The following is a 10,811-nucleotide window of genomic DNA, read 5'->3' as shown; positions in this document are numbered from 1 at the left end:
TGTTTGGCAATATGCGTGAACAACTCTGATTGAATGAGTTCCATCTCCTGGATTCTTCCTCGAAGTCACTGTGTTTATTTTATAAAACGTGGTTGAACTGGTATGAGCTTTATATCATGTCAGGGTCAGGATGCTGAAAAGACGTTATTGCTAAAAGCACAGTATTTTGATTAAATATACAGCAAAGTGGGCACTTTAGGGAAATGGGCATAAATCCTTTAGGGCTGATTTGACATAGAGTGGAACACAGGCTTCTGAAAGCTACTCATTGTTTAACCCTATCTTTACAGACCCTCTTCCGATCTCTATCAGTTTAGATAGACACTGTTTAGTTTTGGTTGGATGTGGTCACATGGCCCTTCCTATGCTGAATGTTTCTGAGAGCATGCCAAAGCAGAACTGGTCTTCAATACATAAGGACTGAGAGAGAGAGAGAGAGAGAGAGAGAGAGAGAGAGAGAGAGAGAGCATCAGAGGATGCTGCATTGAAATACACTCACAGTCAGGTATATTACATCAAACACGGGCACCACGGGGACCTGGCCAGTGTGCACCATTTTCCATGGATAGTTTCCGATAGTGGTAATGTTCTGCCCTCCATGTGTTAAGCATTGGGTTGCATCGTCTCCATAGCAACTCCTCTGTTTGAATAAAGACCATTCAGAACCACAAGAAACATTACTGTTAGAGAAAATGGTTCTACCTCATGGTTTCTTTCACAGAGGGTTTTGTTTTCCTCTTTAATTTTTTTTTCACATCTGAAGTTCGCTTTCCTCTGCTTATTTTAACCTCGCTCATATCCTTTATGAGGAGGGAAACGAAGAACACACCTGCTTTGATGGCTGATTGCTGAAATGCCCGTGTCATACAGGCGAGTGTTTTCTAAGTAAGCACAGCATGGCTCTATATTAAACACGGCTTTCTCATTTTACAGTGGGGCCGTGTTTGTAGATGCTTGTTACCATCCAGCATCTATGACTAAAGTAGCTCTTGCTATATTTTTTCCCATGTAGTGCTGGTGTTCCAAAATAAAAACAAATTCTAAACAGATAAAAATCAGAATGTGTGCTACTGTATGCTTGTATATGCATGCCTAATTGCCTGCCTACCTGTCTGTCTGCTGTCTACATATGTGTGTGTGTGTGTGTGTGTGTGTGTGTATACACACACACACATATATTTATATGCTGGTGGGTATACACGTATGTATGGAGAGGCCAGAGGGCAACCTTAAACAAAAGTAGGGTACCCCCTACTTTGCTTATGAAGGCAATGTGTCTCACCCCTCTAGAACTTATTGAATGGACAGAGCTTGCTAGCTAGTAAACCACAGTCACCAGCCTGACTCCATAGCCCCCCAACTGGGATCACAAGAGTAAGTGAGACACCATACCTGTCCTTTTATGTGGGTCCTTGAATGTTTTATGCAGGTCCCCATATTTGAACAGCAAGCATTTTACCAACTGAGCAATCTTCCCCAGCCATAAAACCGTACTTTTGAAAACACTCTTGTAGTGGGATCTGGGAGCGCACACATTTAATCCCAGTACTCTGGAAGCAGCTGGGTCTCTGTGAGTGGTCTACATAGTGAGTTCCAGGACAGGCGGGGCTAGACAGTGAAGCCTTATCTCTCAAACCAAGGCAAGCCAAGCAACCCAGAAATGCTATTTTATCCAACTGGTCTTCCAGGGGCTCCTAAATGTCTCAGCAATGGGATTATCTTTGCCTTATCTGTGGAAATCTGGCCTCTCTGGGGATGCCTGCCTGGTGAGAAAGGATGCTCTCTTTCTCTTGCTTCATTGCTTTAACAAACAGTACAAGCACCAAGCTCACCAGGTATGTGTAGTCATAGAGCAAGCAAGAGGGTCAAAATAGCTGATGTTAAAACATACGTGCCTGGACAGACTCAGCAGGTTGTATGTATGCATGTATGTATGTATGTATGTATGTATGTATGTATGTATATGTATGTGTATGTGTATATTTGTGTGTGATGTAATTTACATATAATATTTATAGATATAATTTACATATAATTATATTTATATATTCATGCAGATATAAATATACGTAATAGTAGTAATAAGAAGAGAATACATGAATCTGAAAGGTATGGGAAAGAGAGGACCTGGAGGGAGGGGATAGAGGGAAATGATGTAATTATATTGTAATTAAAAAAAAAAAAAGCCAGGCATTGGTGGCACACAACTTTAATCCCAGCACTTGGGAGGTAGAAGCAGGCAGATTTCTGAGTTCAAGGCCAGCCTGGTCTACAGAGTGAATTCCAGGACAGCCAGGGTTACACAGAGAAACCCTGTCACAGAAACAAAAACCAATCAAACAAACAGAAACAAAAAACCTTATATGTAAAAATTAAATACCAAATTATACTACCTTAGAATATATAGATATCAGTAGTCACTTAAAATATCATAAAAATTGTGTAATAACTTTGAGATTTTTGTTTTCTCAGTCACATCATTTTGCCTCTGAGAAAAGCAGGCTGCAGATCTCTCAGTGCTTGGCGGGCTGGGCAAGGCTCTTGGGCAGCAGGAGCACTGAGGCAGCAGACCCAGAGTCTGCCCTCAGAATGCTGAGGTAGCTTCTTCCATGAGTGCTGAGAATAAACTCCGGTTCTCATGGGAAATCCCTCTGCTAACCAATCTTTCTCCTCAGTGCTGATATTTTTAATACATTCATGAAAATATGGGTGTTGGGGGACAGCAGTTTAGCTCAGCAGGAAAAGGCACTTGCTGCCAAACCCGACAACTTGAATTCAATCCCTAGAACCACATGCTGGAAGGAGAAAACCAACGTCAAGATGTTGTCTGACCCCTGCCTGTGCCCTGTTGTGTGAGTGTACACAGACATACACAAAAAAATGAATAGAATTAAAAATATGTGCATATATATTTTTTAAACAACACTAAAATATATACCCTTCTCATTTGGGTACTATTATGTATTATGTATTATATGTCTATGATATATTTTGTATGTATAATTTATTATATAGCCACATACTATAATAATATATATAATATTGTATATGATATTACTAACGATGTATATTATATATGATATAATGTGAATAATATGATATTAATGATTATATATGATATTACTAATGATGTATATTATATATGATATAATGTAAATAATATGATATTAATGATTATATATGATATTACTAATGATGTATATTATATATGATATAATATTAATAATATTATATATATTAGTAATGATATTATTACATATAGTATTATATTATGTGGCTATAGTATAAATTATACATACAAAATATATTATATACACATATTATGTATATATGTTTTTTATATATGATTATATATAATTATAATATACACGATTATATAACTATATTATATATAATAAATGTAAAGTATATTGTGTGTATATATGTCATGAAATAGGAAGTGGTATGTAGCAGCTACCTTGCTCATTTAGAAAGACATACTGGCCTTGCTGAAGCAGAGGACTGGGGAGAAAATTTGCATTAAGGATTTGTTTTTCTCCAGGGAGGAGAGGGGTCTATCTCAATAGATACTTTACACTGAAAATAAGTATCTGTGTGTGGTGAATTGCTTCCCTTGTCCGCTGCCTTGCTAGAGAGGCTCACAGATTCGCCTTGTTTGGCAAGCACCTTTTAGAGGCCGGACACTGAGTCAGTAAGGACATAATTAACACCTCCCCGATGCATGACAAGATGGCCACAATGATCACGATGTGTATTGTTGGGTAACGAGCAGCTTGTGGGTATGATGAGTCACTCGGTTCATTTACATGCAATCAACATTACAGCATAGAAGTGCCAGGAGCCAACCCCTTAGTCTTACTTCTTCACTGAGTAAGCGTTTGTGTACATCCCTTGAGACAGGAAAATCCTAACCAAGGCACATAAAAGCCCATCACAGAGGAACTGAAATGATCTTCAGAAAAAAAAAAAAGATCCTAATGAAAATCTTTGCCGTTTGTAGCCTGGAAGCACTGGCATCCCAGCTCGCTGGCACACAAGGAGAACAGCTCACTTCTGCAGTCCCTTGACAGAGCTGACACTTGCCGGGTACTTACTGAGAGTGCAGGATTTGGTCCAAGTCTTTAATGCATCCAATTCTTTTAATCCCCACAGTGAAGCTGGTTTGTGGATGCGCTCTATTGTTAATTTCTATCTGCCAGTGAGGAAACTGCCACAGAAGAGAGCTAAATAACTACCCGAAGGTCTTCCTGTAAGTGATGGGCACAAGCCAGACCGAAGCAGTATGAACGGGAGCCTGTTCCCACAGCACACTTCAGTGTGGCGCTGAACCCGGCTAGGCCAAGGCTTCCATCCCGGGATGCCCAGAGACCCTTGTGCTTCTAGCCCTGCCTCCCTAACGCTCTGGGCTCATAGGCAATGCTTGCCCAGACCCAGTTTTTAATATGGGTTCTGAGAATATGAGCTCAAGTTCGTATGCTTCTGTAGCAAGTTCTCTAACCTGCTGAACCCGTCTTCCTTGCCCAAGAATTAAATTTGATGTACAGAATCAGTTCTTCCCTAAGTCTTCTGAGTTTTCCAAAATGAATCACTTCTGAATCATGGTCTCCTGACCATTAAAGATGTAAGGGCTTTCTCTTTCATCCAAAGGAAGGAAACACAAAACTCATTGTTCTCATATTTAGGTTACATAGATCAAAATATCCAATTATTTTTATGTTTCCAGATAAAATCCAAGCATTTGCCTTGGGTGTGCCTCACACACTCACATGCACAGTATCACACACTCACACACAGACACACACAGTTCTCTAAGACCCATGACTGAAGTTCACACTCATCTTTTATGGGGGAGCTTTGGGGGAAGGGTGAGGGGCAAAGTTATTAGTTGATTTCCTTTGAGTGAGAGTCTCCAAGTCTCTGTCTCAGAGAAATAGACACTTAACCATCAGAAGAATGAATTTTCAGTACCTACCATTGTCAGCAATCAGCATTTACTCCGCATCTACTACAGCCAGAGACCACTGTGTGATTCCAGGAAACACACACACACACACACACATTCACATACATAAATTTATACCCACACACGCTCACTGTCAGACACACATACACACTAACACACACATTCACACACTCACATACACACAGAGATTCACGTACACACTCACACACATACATACTCACACACATATTCACACTCATATATAAGCTCATGCACACTCACAAGACATACACAGAGATTCACACACATACATATATACTCATACACACTTGCATACTCACAGACATATACACACATACACACTCACACCCATTTACACACTCACATGCACTCACATATACACTCACACACATTTACACACACACATTTATACACTCACACATACTCACATACACATTCAGGCATTCACACACATACTCAAACACACACACACACATGCACGTGTGCGCACACACACACATGCACATTTTCCTCTCAAGAGTTTTACAATCTTATTGAAAAAATAACTGAACAGAAATATTGAGGACTACTATTTGATGCTGAGGATTGACAGAGTGAACTGAGGAACTGCAGACCTAGTTGTAGACGGGGGTTCTCTGGCTTCTCCTCAACTGCAGTGTGAGCGTGTGGCCTCAGAGCCAAGAGAGGCCTTTGGTTTCAGTCTGATCGTCCCTGCGATTTTCAGGGTTAACCTCTTTCCAACATTGCTCAGCTGTGGCTTGAAGGCTTGAGAACGCATGGTTTGAGACTCAGCCCCAGCTAAGCCGGTCTCAGCATCTTCTGGTGCTTGTGGTCCTGGCAGAGCAAATCCACATTCTCTCCTTTATGTCATCCTTTCAAAATGGATTAAGGTCCTTTGTCAAGAGCCCTGATTCTCAGCCTGCCGGTCTCTTCCCCATTGGCAAATCTCTGTCTCCGAAACCATTTATATTATGATTCATAACGGTAGCAAAACTATGATTAGGAAGTAGCAATAACTCTGTCTCTCTTCTCCTCCTCTCTCTGCCCCTGTCTCCATTGCACCCCTGTGGCGATTGCCCTGCCCTCAATCCTTGAGGCCAGTGAACTCTCAATGGAGCAGCTCCCCAATCAACCTGCCTTTAATAAAAATAAATAAATAAAAGTAAAAAGAGAAGTAGCAACTTAAATAATTTTGTGGTTAGGGCTCATCACAACGTAAGGAGCTGTATCAAATGGAGCAGCATTAGGAGGGTTGAGAACCACTGGCCTAGAGTATGCTTGTCTTTCTTATAAAAAATAGAACTCAAATAACAAATTGTGAGTGTCTTCAAAATTCTCCTTTTAGTTTTCTGAACACATTCCAGGCTCTTGTTTTGTTTTGTTAATAACTATTGGTGACAAGAATTGGACGTAGTATTTAATCATCCCAGAGAAAACAGACTTTTCTTAGAAAATATCCTTCTGGTACTGGAATGTCAATTCCCGTTAACTATTTTATTCAGAACATCACACAGGGTTTCTATAGTCCTACAAATACGTACACGTCTTCATGGGCTGCCGTGAAGCTGTGTGCTTCCCGCCCTAGCTTTAAACAGCTGCTCTGGGAACCCAAAATCGTCATCTTTTAAATTTATCCCTTTAAAATTTGATCTTGTTTTATATGGCTCCGTCTTCAACCTATAAAATGGTTTTGATCACTGCATCTGTTCCAAAGGGAGCCTGAAACGGAGGAGAAATGGAAGAGCAAAATTACGCACAGCTGGAAATGAGCTCAGTCCGCCATTAGCCTCCCTTGAAAGTCACACGTATTACATAACAGGATCAACCCTCTCTGGTCACGGGATCTAATTTCTGGGTTTTCCTCATTAACTCACTTGTGTTGTCTTCGAGGATGGAATAGTGATACTGGGATCGTCGGTATTGATTGCATCCCAGCCTTCCCAGAATCTTATTATAAAGACTAAATGATGCACTTCTGAATGAGGCTGGTGGGAGGTGGCCCCTTCGCTAGCTCTGATCCGCTCTGGATCCTGGGCGGGTCTAAGAGAGCTTGGTGTGAATCCTGACTTTGGAGCAGCTACATGATTCTTTGGAAGGGAGGGAGCAGCTTCCCCTGTCTTCCTATCCCACCCCAAGACTCAAGAAGGATGAAAAGAATCAGCGTCCACATATTCAAAAGTGTTTGAGAATTATGCTTCATTTAACACAATGCTTCTATGTTTTATTTATGACATTAAAATTTGTTTTGCTTAAAAATTGAGTTTGGTGAGGACTAGAAGATAAAGATCGGAGTTGCGCCTATTTTGCTTCTGTATGCGCTCATTAACCCCACCCCGTTCCCGTCAGCACCAGTGTTGAATTCTCAGGTGTGTGCCCTGAAGAACACAGGGACATCCTTCCTCTTAGCCACAAGTGCAAGGGGGCTTGACTCTGTTTCTCAATCCACTTATCTTATTCCATTGCTGCACTGTCAAAATTATCCTAATTCCAGAGGCTGGAGAGATTGCTCAGTAGTTAAGAGAGCACTTAGTGCTCTTCCCGAGGACCCACCTGGTGGTTCACAACCATCTGTAGCTCCATTTCTGGGAGATCTAATGTCCTCCTCTGGTCTCTGCAGGCATCAAGAATACATGTGGTGCAGGCAAACATCCACATACGTAAAATAAATACACTTTTATAATATCATAGTATTATGTTAATAAGTAACAAGTACTCCTCTATGTTCTCACTTCCATCAGTGCCTGCTGGCTTATAAATTGTCTTTTAGTTTTTTTTGTTTTGTTTTGTTTCTGGTTGGTTGGGTTTTTTTTTTTCTATTAATTTATTTACTTTACATCTCAATTGAAGCCACCCCTCTCCTCCTAGCACCCCTATATATATATATATATATATATATATATATATATATATATATCCTTTCCCCTCTCCTCTGATATATATATATAATATATATGCCTCCTTTCCCCTCTCCTCTGATAGATAGATAGATAGATAGATAGATAGATAGATAGATAGATACCTCCTTTCCCCTCTCCTCTGAGAAGGGGAAGGTCCTCGCTGGGTACCAAGCCACCCTGACACATCAAGTCATTACAGGACTAAGCACATCGTCTCCCAGGGAGACCAGACAAGGCAGCCCAATAAGGGATCCACAGACAGGGACCGCCCATCTCCAGTTGTTGAGGGACCTGCATGGAGACCAAGCTACACATCTATTGTCTTCTAAGAGGCTCAACACAGCTGCTGACTGAAATAGATGCAGAGACCCACAGTCAAACATTAGACAGAGCTCAGAGAGTCTTGTGGAGGAGTTGGGGGAAGGGTTGAGGGACCCAGAAGGAATGGGGACTGCACAAGAAGATCAACAGAGGCAACTAACCTGAACCCTTGGGGGCTCCCAGAAACTGAACCACTAACCAAAGAACACACACAGGCTGGACCTAGGACCCAGCACATATGTAGCAGACATTTATTTGTTTTTAATGCCTTTTGAATCCTTTATTAAGTTCTGAGAGTGGCATAACTATTATTTTTATCATATATGCACTAAATTTATAAAATAAGTTGGTGACAACATTTAAAAGACTTTTGATGCTATTATCTGAGAAAATAACCAGTCCCGGTACAGGCTCTATGTTTCTGTAGATTCCTATAGTTTCCCATAAAATACTTATATATTATTTAGATAGAGTACTTTTTAAAGTTTGCTATCTTAATTATACCTTTCACATTATATTCTGAGGACCGGCCCTGGTGTCTTGGAAATAACCGAATTCTGCAAGATTGGTTCTTGAGCTGTCTTTAATGAAGCACCGCCTCAATCTTTAGGAATCCTTCTGTAGAAAGCAACACATAAGTCAGCAAACATAAGCTTGCCTTTCCTATTGTGCTCCCCGTTTCTTACACACTTGATTCTGCTGCCTAGGAAATTGATCATTTTAAATGTTGGGTGTAAAAGACCTCATGGCCCTTTCCTTGTCGTTAATAGGACTATATGTAAAAGTCACCAGCCTAACAAATATTTATGCCTGCCTCCCAGATGCCGCACATTGTCACAACAATAAAAAGGCAGGAAAAAAAAAAACTTCCTGTCCTCAGGGACTTTACTCTCTAGCTGGTTAGAAAGATGTGTAAAACTTGTAAGGATCCACTGGAGATGCGCACCAGAGAGATGACGTAACAGGGAAACAAGACAGTTCATGACAGCAGGAGAATGAGTTGTCACTGTAAATAAAACAGATATGGAATGTTCCGTGGAGAATGTAGCTTTTGAGTCAAGATGTGCACGTGTTGGGACCCGAGGATGGAACAAATACAAAGGCTTGGGCCCACAGGTGGGCACCAGACATTGCTAAGGAGTAGCCAGGGAAGCTGCTCTGATTGGCTCAGAGTGCGTCCTCCTCATCACGTGATGAGAGGGACCCGCCACAAATGCGTAGGCAAGAACCCCAGCTCTACTCCTGAGTGTGAGAAACTGCCGGGGGATTTTTGAGCAGGATTAGACAGAAGACTCTTTGCAGAGATGATTGGGCTTGGTTTTGTTTGGTTTTGCTTTTTAGGTTTTTTGAGACAGGGTTTTTCTGTATAGCCTGGCTGTCCTGGAACTCACTCTGTAGACCAGGCTGGCCTCGAACTCAATAATCTGCCTGCCTCTGCCTCCCAAATGCTGGGATTAAAGGTGTGCGCCACCACTGCCCGGTTTTAAAAGACAATCCAGTTGCTGTGTTAGGGGTAGATGAGGAGGACCGGGAAGGAGATGGGAGGTAGATCCAGAGGGAGCACCGAGGATAGGGTAACGGGCTTCACACTTGTGGACTTATGAGGAAATTGGATAGAATGGAGGGACTCAGCGGGAACAGAAATCGTTGGCCAGAATCATTAGAAGGATGGGCCATTTTGCTTACTGAGATTAAGAAAACTGGGAGAAATAAAGTTTGGGAGAAAGATAATAGCCAGATAATGACATATATTACATTTGAGGTGTCACGTCAAGAAAGCCATGAGGTGATGCTTAAGTAGGCTGCATTGCAGGTCCTAGATTCTAAAGAAAAAGGATCTCAATTGGGCATCATATGTTGAGGATTTTTTTTTTTTGATAGAAATCTACTAGGTTGACTTTTTTAAGGAATCGATGATTTCAGGCAAAGAAAGTAACAGAATTATTCTGAGGATAGATCGCTGTGACAATCCTCACTTTGAAGGTAAAGGAGATGGTTCAAGAACACTACTGGTGCCCTGGAAGAGACACATGAGATTGAAAGAACGGGCGAGGGCCACGCCCCGGAGAGCAAACAAGGAAAAGACTTCCAAGAGTCCTTGGTGTTTGTCGTCCTTGCCGTGGGCTGCTGTAACACTGGCTGGGGGGGGGGGGGGGAGGGGTATAAACCAGGGAAGTGTGATTATGGTAGTTGTGTTGACTGGGAATCTCAGTCTTGGGTCCCACATGGCCAGGTTCTGATGAACTGTTGACTTCTCCCAGTAGCCTCGCATGGAAGAAGGCAGGAAAGTGTCCTGGGGTCCGTTACAGGAAGACAGGAATTTCACTCCAGTGGACTCCATCTGCCTTCCGTAGTTACGTCCAAAAGCCTTACCTTTTAATACCATCGCAGTAGAGACAAGGAGTTCCATTTATGGCTCCGCGGATGATAAGTGTGGTCTATTCTAACGCTGGATGCAGCCGATAGGCTAGCTGTGTTTTAGCTTATCCCATCACATTATCACAGAAAACCCGGAGCCCAGCAATGTATAAAGAAAAGCGTGCTTTGGGCCTTCCTGTTCTAGAGGCTGGGGAATTAGAAGTTAGGACCCAACATCGCTTAGTTTTTGATGCAGGCCACATGCTGAGTCA

Source organism: Apodemus sylvaticus, chromosome 23 (genome assembly GCF_947179515.1).
Source record: "Apodemus sylvaticus chromosome 23, mApoSyl1.1, whole genome shotgun sequence".
NCBI classification, from domain to species: Eukaryota; Metazoa; Chordata; class Mammalia; order Rodentia; family Muridae; genus Apodemus; species Apodemus sylvaticus.
Note: the sequence above shows the minus strand (reverse complement) of the source record.